Source organism: Myotis brandtii, unplaced genomic scaffold (genome assembly GCF_000412655.1).
Source record: "Myotis brandtii unplaced genomic scaffold, ASM41265v1 scaffold53, whole genome shotgun sequence".
In the NCBI taxonomy this organism is placed as follows: domain Eukaryota; kingdom Metazoa; phylum Chordata; class Mammalia; order Chiroptera; family Vespertilionidae; genus Myotis; species Myotis brandtii.
This window is the reverse complement of record NW_005369942.1, coordinates 862,461-878,651: the sequence shown is the minus strand read 5'-3', so window position 1 is coordinate 878,651 and position 16,191 is coordinate 862,461. Positions and strand designations below refer to the sequence as shown.

The following is a 16,191-nucleotide window of genomic DNA, read 5'->3' as shown; positions in this document are numbered from 1 at the left end:
GAGCTTGGACTCCACAGGCTACCTCAACTGAGCATATTTGGGCCCTAAAATACCCCACCCCTTCATGGCAGAAGGGACTTGGGTGGAACACACTTAGTTTTATGCCTGGGCACACTGGGTGAGACACAGTTCTTTTCGAACACTTCACTCTCCTTCTGAAGTTAAATAGTTGGCATCAAATAAACTGGGAGGTCAATAAAGAAGGTTGATTTTATTATTAGCTTGGCAAAGGTGAAATGGGCTCTGTGCAGATGGCTATATAGTGCATAAATGATGTGTTCTAAATTTGATATTTTTTCTCATCAAACAAAACAAATGACCATGAATTTGACCTTAGCAGGTTCCATGTTCACAGTGAGGGCAGACAGGACTGAAGAGAGGCGGGACAAGTATGCTTCTCCACTCATGCCTAGTTCTTCCTTCCCACACTGTCTCTTCTCTATCCATGGGCACAATGCCGAGGCTGGTTATAACTTACAGTGTGTGCCGAGGGACACGGCCGTCATCTGTCACAGGACTGCGGCAATTTTCCTGGCTTTTTGAGCTGTGTTCACAACACAAGGCTGAACTCTACTCACCTATCATTCACTCATCCATCTATCCATTCACGTATTCATTCACCCATCCATTCATTCTTCAAACAGCTGTGTGTGCCCGGAGGAGTTCCCCCCGCCCCCGCCAGCTCTGGTGGCCTCAATATTTTCAATGAACGTGCATCAGGGTACAAGTGAAGGGTGTATATCACCGGCCTGTGGCCAACCGCTGCAGGCACCACACCACTTCTGAGCCCTGTTATTTGATTATCACCATCTTTATTGGCCACAGAGGGGAAGGGATATTACAGCTTTGTGGCTTCTGAGAGTTCGGTCCTTAGTGAACTGCCAAGCCTCAGCAGCAGCTCCCAGATCACAGCGTGGGGGGTTTTATGACCACATCGCAGTTCTCACCAGAAAAGGCAAAAAGGAGGAAGCAGGTGAACAGCACAGACGACCCAGCAATGGCTCAGCCTAACAAAGCCAAGTCACAACCATCCCCCTCTTACCTCTGTGCTGTCTCCCTCCCACTTTTCCTGCCAACCCTCCCAACATCCCCTCCCAAACTGTACTCCAGAAGAATTTAAATTGGCTCAAGCTCAAAGAGGAGGAAACATAAAACTGACTGTTCATTAGATGCTGTGCCATGCTCGTTTTGTTTTTAACATGGCTGGCTGAGCCCACCCCGGTGCGAGCAACTCCTGGGAAGAGGGGGTGTGCATGTGGGTGCCTGTGCACCTGCAGGGGATGAACTAGAGGCAATGGCACAAGCCCACCCCGGTGCGAGCAACTCCTGGGAAGAGGGGGCGTGCATGTGGGTGCCTGTGCACCTGCAGGGACCAAATAGAGGCAATGGCACAGTGTGCGGTGTGTGTGTTGTGTGTGTGAGAGAGAGAGAGAGAGAGAGAGAGAGAGAGAATATGTTGGCGTGTGATTCCCCCATCCCCCTCCCTAACTGTGGAGCCTGAGAAGCACTCCTCTCACAGAGCAATTACTACAAATGATTTATGTGGCCAGTCAAGAGGGCCTGCCAGGGTTCTTATTTCATCTCCAGAAAAAGGAACTCTGCTGGAATGTTATCAGGGAGCTTGGGATTAAACTGACAGCTGCCTTTTGTTTTCCCCGTGAAAGAGCTTCTCCTTTGGACGGTGGCATTTGGTTTCTACACGGCCAGCCAGAACACAGTGTCGGCAAGGACCAGCCAGGAGAGGGCCACGGGGACGGGAACACTGTTCAATGGAAGCGGTCTCTTTCTTTGCTTCTGTATTTATCTTGAGATGATGTGTTTGGAGCTGCTGGCTTTAGGAGGCAGCCTGGCTCAGGCAGGCTTGGAATAGTGTTTCTGTTTTCCACTGTAGGAAACGCAGCACCCAACCTCTGCCCTCTGTGACCAGTGCTCATGTAGCCAGAGAGAGGAAAGCAAAGGTCCCTTCTAATGTGGGCTGTGAAAGGTGGCCCTGGTCCCTGTCCTCTGAGAGACTGTGTGCACGGCACACGTCAGGTCGCAGGGCATGGGGTGTGAAACAAGGCGGGACGCAAAGCACTCCGTTGTCTGCACAGGCAGGGAAATGCTACGGACATAAAGACACAGGAACCATATGTGTTCTCATCCTCTGACACCTGTACGCTAATAGGCTGTTGCAGTTTTCATAAATCCTTAGTTGTGGTTTGGCTGGCCACAACCCTCCCTCGAGTTAGCTTCCCCACCTCCTCGACCCAACCTGGTTTACAAGGTCTTCACACAGCTCTGCAAAGGGGCAGTCAGTCACTGGGACCAATCAAAGAAACACACGTGTGCACACACATACTCTGATGGTCCCATGACTGCATAATGAAGCTTTGTAGATAAACAATAGTAAATACAAATTAAGGAACCTCTCAAGAGATCAAGGGAAGACTATGCTAAAAAGAGGTTGATGGGTGGGATGCTTTAAAGGGAAGGGATATAAAGGAAGATTAAGGATTACAATAAAAGATACGGACTGTAAAATCATCTTTATAGTCTTATATTCTCTGCGTCTCAAATTCAAACATTCTATGCTAGTTTTTGACTTGTGATTCCCAAATCTCATTCCCACTCAAGAGATCAAGGGAAGACTATGCTAAAAAGAGGTTGATGGGTGGGATGCTTTAAAGGGAAGGGATATAAAGGAAGATTAAGGATTACAATAAAAGATACGGACTGTAAAATCATCTTTATAGTCTTATATTCTCTGCGTCTCAAATTCAAACATTCTATGCTAGTTTTTGACTTGTGATTCCCAAATCTCATTTTGACTAATGTTCTATGAATGGTGTTATGAATGCTCAAAATAAACTTAATTTTTATAAGGTAACATACATCTGTATAGTCTTCACAGTATATGCTGACAGTGTGGTTGTTCAGAAATCGGCCCAATATTAGGGATCACAGAGAAGGGAATTAACATTTAAGGAGGGCATATCATGTGTCTGGTATGGTGCTATGTGTCTTCTAAACATTTTCTACTTTATTTCTCATTACAACTCTATTAGGTAGGCACTTTTATTCTCATGTTCTAAAGAAGGATATAAATGCCAACTGAGATTGGATAACTTGCTCAAAATGTATACCTAGTGTGGCAGACACTGTTAGCTGCCTAGCTAATATCCCTTTTCTTTTCTTTACTAGAATCTCAATTGTATTTGAGGCAGGATTTTCCAGGCTCTCTTTCAGCTAGGTGTGGTCATGTGACACAATTCTAGCCAATGAGATGCATATAAAATATGCTGGGGATTTGTGATTGGCCCCAGCCCTTCTCCTCATACCTTTCTTCTTTTCCCTTGGGCCTGGAGTGCAGATGTAATGCTGGTGGTGGAGGCATCATCTTGTGACCCCAGATAACAAATATGAATGTAAAGGCCACAGACTGGGTAGAAAGAGAGAAGGAGGTGGGAAATATCTGACATCATGGATCAGTTGCATTTCCTTTCATCTGTTATCTTTGGCTTCTTATTATGGAAGGAAAATGAAACATCTTTTTCCCCCTTTTTAAGAATTAATCTGTACTTCTTGCATACAGAAAAATGTGATCCAAACTGACACCCTACAAAGGGGCAGAGCTATAATTGCACCCTAAATCAATTCTATTAAAGGACCTTGGTTGTAATATGATACAATGACATACTGTCATACTATGACAGACTATTTCAGAGTGCCAACAACTCCAGAAAAGCCTTGAAGAAGGGTGTGGTGTGATTTTTCCCCCCAGCTCATTCTGAGGCTCATAGCTTAGGTAGTTCTATTTCCTTAGGCTGTTGAGTGTGGGCCTGGATTTCATTCCAGAATCAGAGAATTGATTGGCTCTGATCTATGAATTAACACTATTTGCCAGAGAAATCTGATGTATGTTACCTGGGGTAGCTTTAGATTGCACTGCACTTCTTAAGAGTATTCTGATGCAGACTCATATCATTATAGCAGCCCCAAGTGGAAATATTCCAGGATGAAGAATTTGCCAAGTAACCCAGACAGTTTTATTTTGATGCATATGGGACAGTGCATCCCTTAGAAACCAAGGGTCAGCTCACAAATTGCAGTTAAGCATGGCAGATTGGATACGTGTTTATCTCAACTCCTTAGCTCCTTACCCTCCACAAAAATGACTCAAAAAGAGATTATATCTTTCTTTTTGCAAAGCAAAATTCTTCATAGAAAGGATAGGAAAGGAGCCAAAAGCAGACATGAGATGACAACATAATTTTGTAAACTGGAAAGCAGATGAATGAGCGGTAACTAATTTAGCAGAGTAGGAAAAGCTGAAATCTAAACTTTCAATGGGGAAAAGCCAAGGAGAAGGAACCCAATGTATGTTAAGAACCTTACAAAAACTCAGGAATGTGAGGCACCAGGTACCTCTGATGATGGGGTATAGAAGGGACTAAATAACAGGAGGGTTGGTTGAAAGTCTGTATAAGAAGCATTAGATTCTAAGACCCTTCTCTTTCTGTTCATGGCCACGCAGCTATTCATCTTTCACCCTGAAAGGGTTCGTGGTTTCCTCTTTGAAGAAGTGGAAGCAAAGGAATCTGGAACATGGACACAGAGCACAGTTGAAGGCGGAGTACTATGCTGAAAACAGGGGAATTAAGTGAAAATCTACAAGTCACTGACAAGATAACCTTATCCAACTCCCAATCTTCCTCCACTTGGCTTCAAGAACACTGGCAGGCAGTCTTATACCTCTAGACCAACGGTTCTCAACCTGTGGGTCGCGACCCCTTTGGCGGTCGAACGACCCTTTCACAGGGGTCGCCTAAGACCATCCTGCATATCAGATATTTACAGTACGATTCATAACAGTAGCAACATTAGAGTTATGAAGTAGCAATGAAAATAATTTTATGGTAGCGTCACAACATGAGGCACTGTATTTAAAGGGCCAGAAGGTTGAGAACCACTGCTCTAGACAGAAGATTGGTAAAGTCCTTTCTAGAGAATTAACCAGCCTGTGAGAAATGACTGTTAGATCTTGGATGTCCTGTGGCTGGGTTCCAGGCCAATCACCTCCACTTGAAAGTCCTCACATATAAACACAAAGCTCCCAGTTAGACAGTTTATACCTTCCTCTCACCAATAAATATACAGGCAAGTATGGCCATGAATATCAGGAAAGGCTCTAACACAAAATGCAGAGTCCAAATAAGCAAATGGAAAAGAAAAACAGAGAAGATAAAGGCAATAGGAAACACTTTAAATGCCATTAATATATTCTCAGAATGAATTTCTTAAATCTATGAACTAAAAAATGATGGTATAAACATTTAGAGAATGAAAACAAACTTCTATAAATTAAAAATATGGTAGCCCTGACCAGTTTGGCTCAGTGGATGGAGCGTCGACCTGCGGACTGAAGGGTCCCAGGTTCGATTCCTGTCAAGGGCATGTACCTTGGTTGCAGGTACATCCCCAGTGGGAGGTGTTCAGGAGGCAGCTGATTGATGTTTCTCTCTCATCGATGTTTCTGACTCTCTATCCCTCTCCCTTCCACTCTGTAAAAAATCGATAAAATATATTAAAAAAATATGGTAGACATAATATCAAAGTAAAGGGTGGGAAGGTAACAGTAAGAAATCTTTGGAAAAGTATAGCAAAAGTAAAAGAGATGAAAAATAGAAGAGAAAAATTAAGAAAATAGGGACTAATCCTGAAAGTACAACATATAAATAATAGGAGTTCCAGAAAGAGAAAAGATAAAACAGAAGGGATTATCAAGGGATCATATAAGAACATATCCCAGAACTGAAGTACATGAACTCTCACATAGAAAGAACCTAGAAAATTCCATGGATAATGAATACAAAAAGGGCCACATTAGGGTACATCACTGTAAAACTTCAGAAAGCCAAGAATTAAAAAAAAATCTGAAAAGTTTCCAAAGGGTGGGAATTAGAATGGCAATGGACATTGTAACAGCGACTCTGAAAGCCAGAAGAACATGCAGTAAGTGCTTCAAAATTCCTTCTGAGAGTTATTTATAGCCTAGAAGCCTATATCCAGTCAGATGAGAGAAGAATAAAGCTATTTTCATACATGCAAGACCTCAAAAACGTACCTTTCATGAAAATTCATGAGTTCTCAGGCAGTTACTAGAGGACACATTCCACTAAAATGAGGCCTAACCTCAGTGAGAGAGACTTGGGATCCATGAACAAGGGACCCAACCTGGGAGGGATGTGATTCGAAAGCTCAGGATATCAGCAGACTTAGCACCTCTCCAGGTGGGAGCAGAAGGATGTGGGACTCCAGGAGGAATAACTGATGCTTGTAGATGCATGGAGAGGAGGCTCGCACTGCTGCTGGAGATTCTGTGAATGACTTAAGGACAGGAGCATAAAAATTAAGCAAGAGAACAAAGCAGCAGAACCAATAACTGCAGGAAACGCAAAAGATGTACAGAGATTGCAACGTAAACAAAGTCCTCCACTTGGCTCCTGCTGTGAACAACATCACACACACACACACACACACACACACACACACACACACACACACCTGACTTCACCAAAAAATTGTGCCATAACTATAATTGGGAAGACAGAGGAAGAGGATCTATGGTGAGAGGTGGAAGAAGTTGGGGAGTTAAATCCCTGTTTTCCATGGTAAGGAGTCAGTAGGGTAATATCTAAAACATGCTCATCAAGACATAACTGTCAAAACATGTTATTTAAAAATAAGAAGGTTCATGCCAGAAGAAAAGGCTAAAAGCTTTGGGGAGCAGGAGTCAGAAAGGGAAGAGGAATAGGGCAGGATGGCTGCTTTTCATCCAATACGTTTTACAGAACTATGCAACCTCATCTTCTGAAACCGTGTACTCAGATAAAGACACTGATGGAAAAACAGAAGAGCCAAGGCCTGAACAGGGTGAAGGTGAGCAAGTGTGCCTGATTCCCTCGGGCTTTGGAGACCATCCTGAGGGTGTTTCCTGTCATGGGGGACATTTTAACATCAGCAGCACTGCTCCCTACGAACTTGTGCCTTGCCTTCTTGGAGTCCTGATTTGTGGCTGTGTATAGATATGACCAAATTGCAATAAACTGTGGTTCATATAATTTTTGGTGTAACTCTGACAGCTACACCAACCCCCACCCATTGATCTGACAAGCCACAGGGATAATGAAGTTTCTGGGGGCTCACAGAATTGCTGGGAGTTTTCCCAGGACCTTCTGGATCCGGCCTGCAGTTGAGTTCTATGACCTTCTCTATTGGACTAGTGTCAACTATTGGAAGGAAGCAGCTGGCCTTCCCTCCCACATCCAGTAAAGGGGTGGGGCTGGAGGTGAGGGTGGGACCCAGGTGCTGGAAGACAAAGGGAAAACTTCTACTGAGAGTTTTATATGCGATTTCCATGCCTGGATTATAGAGATGAAAGAGTATCACTAGGGTTTAGAGTCTAACGAGGCAGCATTAGATAAGCCAGGGAAAAGTCACTGTATGTGAAATAGAATGAGAAGAAGTAAATGCACTTCGATTTAGGCCACGTGACAGCCCAAACCTAATTTTGATGAAATTAGACTAACATTTTGGCTGTGTGAAAGGCAGATTGGGAAGCTAGAAAGCTCTACTTCTGAATGACAGATAAAGAGGTCTGTTTTGTAACTTAGGGTCCACCTAGGTGTCCATAAAATAGGCGGCTTATAAATCCAGAAATAAGGGAAGGTAACATCCTGAGGTGTGCTGTGCTTGTTAAAAAAAACAACTCTTCTGAGGACTGCATCATTTCTTTCAGAACAGGTAAATATGGTCTATTGAACAATAATAGCCAATGTTTATTGAGAACTTTTTTGTGCTAGAAACTATTTTTTAAAACATATTTTTCTTGATTTCAGAGCGGAAAGGAGAGGGAGAGATAGAAACATCAATGATGAGAGAGAATCATTGATCAGCTGTCTCCTGCATGCCCTCTACTGGGGATTGAGCCTACAACCCAGGCACGTGCTCTTGACCAGAATCAAACCTGGGACCCTCAGTCCATAGGCTGATGTTCTATCCACTGAGCCAAACCAGCTATAGCTAGACACTGTTTTTAAGTACTTTATAAGTATTAACTTATTTAACCCCCAAAACAATTCCATGAGATATGTCTTATGATGTATGTACAGTATAAGAGGTAAAAGTCTCCATTTGATAGAAGGAAAAATTAAGACACGAAGAAAATAGGTAATTAGCCCAAGGTTATAGGTGGCAAAGTGGGATTCAAATCTAGCTTCCCAAATCCCAGGTTCTTAATTGATATCTATATCTATAAATTATAAAATTAATATAATTATCAGCATGCAGAGGCCTAGGTAGGAAAAGATTTTTTGCATTAATGGTACATCCTTTACAGGTAATAGTTTTTACAGGTAATAACCTGTGTGGTCTATGTTATATATGGATTCCAGCACAGGCTTCCACAATTCAATGGGGATGAAGTGAAAAGTTCAGTGAAAAACTGAAGTTTTCTCTGAAGATGAGTTTCAGAAATCAGATCAGGGTCCTGTCCCTTGCCTACAATTCATCTTAGACCCCAGGAGTTGAACAGCAGCTGGAGCAGTAACACAGTAACTATAAGGATGACGATGAGCATCATAAATAATACTTACAATGTTTGAACCCTGTGCCACTAGAAAAAAAAGAAAACACTCGTTATCGAGTGGTAGAAATATCACATGTGTGCATATATCCACCTCAGCCCCAATATGATTCTTCGAAGAAATGCCAAGCTCTGAGACTTAGAAATGGTGAGTTAGTCAGGAGGGGAGAAAGGGTGGGAAGAGTGAAGATAAAAATAGAGATGTTGATTGCATTGTTAGTAATCCAGTTGAGCTCAAACAGCCCCAGCCTGGTGAGTCAACAGCAGTGATAAGAAGACACAAGAAAGAAAGAAGCAGGATGTCTTGGGGCTGGGCAGAGGGGATGCAGATGGCCACAACAGTAACTTCATGCCAAAAAACAAGACCAACAGCACTGAGGCTATGGTGTGAGTTCAAAAACAAACAAGTGGAACATGCTGAGGGATAAAATGCGCTCAAATCAATGAGCAGGAGTGTAGGGCTGACCCTCTGGTGAAAAGCTGATTGTGGGGGATGGGAATTGCAGACCCTGAGCCTTAGAGGCCAACTTACACTGTTCAAACAGAGTATTGTTTTCTCTGGGGTATAAGGCTTACTGTGATTCCAGACATGTCGCCATGGCAGCGGTGGGGGAGGAAGGGGGGAGAGAGGAACAGATGGGGGTCACCAGGTCCTGATTCTCATGCAAGGGCTCCCATGCTCTCCCATTCCCCTTGAGCAGTCCAGTGTTGAGCTGTGTCTTCCCACTACTCCCCTGACGTCAATCCAATTCAATCTAATAGATATTTTTGAGTGCCTACTATGTGTAGGTCTTTCATTTCTAATTAACATTAGCTTCCATTAAAATATCCCATCTCTGCTGGTTTTTTTAAAACTGAAAAGGAAAAAGACCTAGTTTCCACATTCTCAGAGTTTATCTTTTCCTATTCCCAAGCCTATAATGGAGAGATAGGTTAAAGATACGGAGCCAAATGTATGAAACATAATGAATGAGTATATATGAATTAGCCATCCCCACATGATAACTTTATATTACAATTAGAAAGAATAAGATAGTAGTCCATTAGCATCCTTAGAGTTCCTGCCATGGTCTTCCTTCCTCTAGTTTCTTGCATGCCTATAACACTGCCAGGTCATTCTTCCCAAAACATAACCTCTGCCATGATGTTACCCTGTCTACCTTCAATGGTGATCCAAAGTTACTAGCTTGGAATTCAAAATCTGCCATAGCTGGTTCTCATCCCACCAATTAATCTTCCTCTCCTCTCCTTCAAATGTTTTCATGTTCTTAGCAGGGCGTAATAGGTCAAATTAATTCGCTTGTTAATGAATGAATGAATGAATGAATGAATGAATAAATAAATAATCATATAGGCAAACAAACCTTAAGAAAGTCATTTCCATCTCCATCCTTTGGCTCCCCCTCAAGAATTCTTTTCCCCCTGGTTTTCATCCACCCAATTTCAACCAAATCTAATGAATAGCTCAAAGGTTCCTCCAACTCTGTATGACCCAAATGAAACCCATGATCTCTACCCTCTGTATCTCAATGACTGGAACCACCACCCTCAATCTAGTTTTACAGGCCAGAAACCTAGGCTCCATCCTGACACATCTCCCTCCCTCAATCCTCATTTCAAAATATTGCCAAAGCCCTGTCATCTCCTCAATATATCTCTACTCCATTCACTTCCCATTGTCTCAATATCCGATCATTCCATTTTGTCAGTTTTCAAATTAGAGGACTGAAGTCTGCTCACTCTATTAGTTCTCCACACTGTGGTCAGAGGGATGTTTTCAAAATGTGATCATATCATACTCATGCTTAAAACTCTTTGGTGGCTTTCCAGTGGGCAGAGTTACAATAAATCTCCTCTTATATAGCTATCAATGCACATATTCTATTAGTCCTCTTCTCTGGAGAACCCCAACTAATATACCTCCTATGCATGACTATTTAACTTACAAGAAGCCTCCCACTTTAGAGTGCATATATTCTAGAGCTTCTCTAGAAGAGAAAAATTACCAAAGACTGTTGAATGCCAATGACAATTGGAGAAGATGTCAGAATCAGAGAGATGTTTACAAAAGATACTAGCACCTGTTGTGAGGATCTCCTCCTTGTGACTGAATTAAGCAAATACCAGCATATAATATAAGCAAATACCAGCAATTACTGTACAAGTGTACAAGTGATGAGAGAGAGAGAGAGAGAGAGAGAGAGAGACCCAGTAGAGAAAGATGTGGGCCAAGTAGCTATCCTTTGGGTTTCCTGGGTAAGAGGATCCTCTAAGAAGTTTTGGTTTCTTATCTGTAAAATGGGGATAATAGTATTCCAACCTCATAAGGTTGTCAGAATGATCAAATGGGATATTCTACGGAAAGAACTTAGTGTAGTGCCTAGAATGTAGCAAACACTCAAATGTGTTAGCGAATATTATGGGTTGGCATTATAGTAGCCTTCACAGTCTGGTTTTTTAGGACCAGTCTAATTTTAGATAGACTGTCCCAAGGTCACATTTCTGGACATATTTCGTCTGGAAAACAGTTACACATATGGTCTGTATCAAACATCTTAATATTCATATACTTTCTAGTATTTGACCAAATTCAGCAAACACATATTAAGCTACAACATGACAACATTTGGACTGGCATCAGAAGCCTTTATAGATGAATCCAATAGGGGAGAGAACATATACAATCAGCTAAAATGTAAGGTAGAATGAAATGAACATTAAGTGAAGGCACCTATAAAAAGCTAGAGATATGAAAAGGAAGGTCAGATCGTTTCTGACTGAAGTGGTAGCTGATTGGACCTGGAAAGTGGAGAGTGATCTTGATGAGCAAAGAAGAAGAGCATTTCAGGCCATTCCAGGCCGAGGGAACATAATAGGCCGGGCCCCAACTCCCTGAAGTGTGTGGCTCATCCCGGAGGAAATAGGAAAGAACAGTGTGCCTGCAGAGATGAGAGGTGTAGTGAAAAGGAGAGGAAGCTGGGAAGATATTTAGGGTTAGATTCTATGTCATCTTGAATGTAATGCTAAGAATTTAGTATTTTGTTCCACAGGTAACATGGTTCCAACTTTGTCCTCTCTAGGAAGCTGCTCAATATTGCCTCTTTTTGCAGATTTGGCTTTGGGAAGACAGATATGAGATCTGCAATCATTTGATTGGCTGGATTTGCAAGACCAGCCCTCCATTTGCTTTTTACTTCTTTTGGGGTATTTTCTTCCAATTGGGCTATGTTGCCACTAGGTAAGTGGTCACAGGTAATTATGACTTTACTTTTGAAACATCCAAGTGTTCTCAGAGATATGATTAATTATAAAGAACAAGATTAGCACATATATCTAAATATAATTAGGTAGCTTTCTCTCAAATTCTTGACTCAGGTTTCTCTCCAATCTAATTCTACTAAGGTTTGACGACCTTTTTCAATGGATTCTAAGTGTTATAGTTTATGTCAAAAGTTCTTAGGGGCTTGCTGGTGTGCCTCAGTGGTTGGGCATCGACCTATGAACCAGGAGGTCATGACTCTATTTCAAGTCAGGGCACATGCCCGGGTTGCAGGCTTGATCTCCAGTAGGAGGAGGTAGCTGACCAATAATTCTCTCTCAGCATTGATGTTTCTATCTCTCCCTCTCCCTTCCCCTCTCTGAAATCAATAAAAACATATCTTAAAAAAAAATTTCGTAGGGGACATACACGGACCTTCTCTGTCTATAGCTGTTTTCCCACATGTGGAAGAACCTGCTCACTGCTCTGATGCTCCTGGTAAGATAGCATTTAGATGACTTGGGATTTCTCATTTGACTGATGATGTCATGCTCAGCATGTGCCAACAAGCAAGGCCCTGCTGTAAGGCATGTCTTTCTATTACTCCCCATCCCCTACTCACACTCCCCTCCCCTCCCCCCAGGAGAACAGAAGAAGCTGAGAGCAGAGGAGTGAGGGCACTGGGCCTGACGCTGCTGAGTGCAAAGCCTGACCCTGGACCTTGGGGGCTGGATAACTGTGAGCCAGGCTCATTGTTCTCATCTATGTAATGTGTGTGGATAATAGTGTCTAAATTCAAAAGGTATGTGGGGATTAAATGGGATAAATTACTTATCACTGTGCCAGGTGAATTGTAAGCATCCAGGAAGTACTCAGTTTTGAAAATTAGTAATTCCATGGTCACAATTGCATATGAACTTTGATATGTGGGGAGTAGATGAAATAAGAAATAAACCATCTATTTGGGACCAGAAGTTTCTGAAGTTCATAGATTTTTCTTAGCCCTTTTTTTTGGTAAGGCAATTGAAGTCAGGATGTGGGCCTCATCACCATCATCATCACCACCACCACCACCACCACCACCATCATCATCATCATCCTGATGGCAAACAGGAGTAGGGGCCCTAGAGACAATGGCTTGGTGACCACAAGGGCTGCTGCTGGGCTGTGCCAACCGCTCTGTGCTGAGTGCTGACTTCCTAGTGTGAGTTCTGGGCCTTGGTTCCCCTCATAGCCTCACTAGGCCTCTCCGAGCAACAGGTTTGCTGGAGGAAGAATCGGCTTCGTGCCTTTGAGTCTCAGGAGTCCCCTCACTGGCCCTAGACATACTGGCAGGGCATTTCTGCTAGGAACACTGTTCTCCACACTTAAGCACAGCATCTTCCCCATCAGAAATAGGGGTTCCTTTGAGTCCATTCCTCCTTCCACTGACCACACATGAACAGAAAGCAGCTGCAAAAGCACACAGACAGCAGGACTTCGGCACGGCGGCTGCCCATTCCAGCGATCTGTTCCACACCTCACACCCTATTCAGGCAGGAAGCCAGCCGTCCTAACTTCAGTCCCAGTTAGGAATGGGAAGAACAACCAGAACTCTGTCTGCTTTGCTTTTCAACCCAGTCGAAGCCACCGTCTTTACGGCAACATAGGAAGGACCACCCTGACCGAAGAGCAGAAGCAAAGGTTGTCTAGTGCCGTGGTCGGCAAACTGCAGCTCGCGAGCCACATGCGGCTCTTTGGCCCCTTGAGTATGGCTCTTCCTAAGCCTTAGGAGTACCCTAATTAAGTTAATAACAATGTACCTACCTATATAGTTTAAGTTTAAAAAATTTGGCTCTCAAAAGAAATTTCAATCATTATACTGTTGATATTTGGCTCTGTTGACTAATGAGTTTGCCGACCACTGGTCTAGTGTTTCTCCAGAAGCGCTGGCTCCAAAGCCAGGCAGGTGTAGAGTACATGCAGGGAGGCAAAAGCATAGTTCTTACATGAGTAAATGCACCACACCGAGGGGAAGCTTAGAAATGTTGTAGTTTTGTCTTTGGGATGCCGCTGGGTGTGAAGGAACTCATAACGCTGGCTTACACTTCAGAACATCAATGAGTGATTCCTCGGCATTCAGGTCAGCCAAATGCTATTGCCTGTACCTCGTGATTCTATGACTCTGACCACTGCCAGGAAGACAAAAGTTTCCTCCTGCAGGTTACATGAGGAACCACTGGAGAAAGCAGACAAGGAACCCAGTCTCTGGCTGGGAATCCTGAACTGAACCGGGACTGCTGACGTCAGCCCTTCACACCAATGGGAGGGCCTAGCCATCCTTCGCCCACCTTCCAACCCTGCTGCTCTCTCTCTCTCTTTCTCTCTCTCTCTCTCTCTCTCTCTCTCTCTCTCTCTCTCTCTCTCACACACACACACACACACTACCACTGGCCGTGACAGCCTGGACAGGTGCAACAAAGAAACAAACCATGGCTGTTGCTGCTGCCTATGTCATATCTTTCATGCGACTGCGGCTTTACATGTCTGCAGGTGAGTGCTGGCCTTTGCCAGCCTTGGTGTCTATGTGTGGGCTCTGTGCAGGTGGGAGGTAGTCCTACTAGGGCTGGATCTAAGGCACCAGCAGCTCATAAACCCATTGCCCAGCAAGGACCTTCACTCTACCCTCTGTTAAATTAACCAAGGAGGCCATCAGACTAGGTCCGTGTTTGGCAAACTGCGGCTCGCGAGCCACATGCGGCTCTTTGGCCCCTTGAGTGTGGCTCTTCCTAAGCCTTAGGAGTACCCTAATTAAGTTAATAACAATGTACCTACCTATATAGTTTAAGTTTAAAAAATTTGGCTCTCAAAAGAAATTTCAATCGTTGTACTGTTGATATTTGGCTCTGTTGACTAATGAGTTTGCCGACCACTGGCCTAGGTAATCCTAACACCTTAGCAGCCTACTATGCCAACCAAAGCCTAAGCTTAAAAATGCCTCAAGATTAAAAAAGAAATACCTAAGCACAACCAATCACAGCCACCTCTGCTTTTCCAAATAAGGCCAACGAGTAAGCTGCAGCCAATCAAATAATTTCCTTGTTTGGCTTCCACCTTTTCTCTAAAAGTCTTAGCTCTTGTCCATGGAGTGTTCCTGACCACTTCCAGTCTGGTGCTTCCTGATGTGAACCAATATTTGCTCAAACAAACTCTGAACAATTTTAATATGCCTCAGTTTTAATACTTTTTAAAACGTCCTTCACCTTGCTCTACTTTTTCCTCCATAACACCTACAACTGTCTGACATACTATATAATTGACATTTACTTACTATGTCTAATGTCTGCTAGAATGTAGGCAGCACAAGGCCAGGAATCTTTATCTATTTTTTTTTGTACACAAATATACTTTAAGCACCTAGAAGAATGGCTGGCACACAACAGGTACTCAATAAATATTTGTTTAATGAATGCATGTTTATTAGCCATTCTAATTTAGCTTCTAGTTAAGCAAATGGTAAGTCCACAGGCCAAGACCTGTTCATCTATTTGAAATATTTACTCCCACCATCCACCCCTCAGGCTCAAAGCTGCTCCTGCGTCCACAAAGCAGTTAGTCCTGCACCGCCGATCACTGTCACTTGGTAAAATTGAGGAGGAAGTAAAATATTTACTGAAGCAGAAACTCTGGGGGGCAGCAGCCTGGGTTGTTGTCAGGTGACTAATGGTGCCCACTGACCTCCCACCCCCACCGCGGCAGTTATTTCAGAGGCAAAATAAGCCAGTGTCCGATGTGATCTGTGATTCAAGAGTATTCAAGATTTCTGATAAATCTGCAAATTGCTTATATAGTATTGCCACCAACTAAGATGAGGAGAGATCCTTCCATCCTCAGAATGCCTTGCACGTTTGCTTTCCATAAATGTTTGAGAATGGTCTTGAAAGTATGCAGGAGAACAGAGAATAAACATAAAATCTACCGAAGCTGGGCACCTTTCAGCTTCTCCCAGTTGCTCAGAGGGATCATGAGGGCAAATATATCATTTTTTTCCCCCCCGAAGCAGGACCAGTGGCATAAACTGAGACTTCTTGGGAAGATTTTCTACATGTGATTTTCTTAGGTATAACCAGCTTCTGGCGTATTAGGAGATGGGAAAGGACCAGCAGAGATTAGTTAGTGCATCTGGAATGTCCAAAGCTCTGTGGCTCCCCTCCTATTAGGTTTGAATTCAAGGGTCACAGATGTTGATACAAATATTGCCAATGTACACTGATTTCACTAGTTTGTAAGTATCAGGCAAGACTGTCCAATAAATGACCTAGCAAAT

General features: G+C 43.2%; 1 protein-coding gene across 1 annotated transcript in view; it reads right to left on the bottom strand.

Annotated features, from left to right (window-relative positions):
* The window catches only part of MAML3 (mastermind-like transcriptional coactivator 3), a 382,444-nt gene that overhangs the window by 83,992 nt on the left and 282,261 nt on the right, over window positions 1-16,191 (bottom strand). The gene's annotated exons all lie outside the window — the stretch shown is intronic.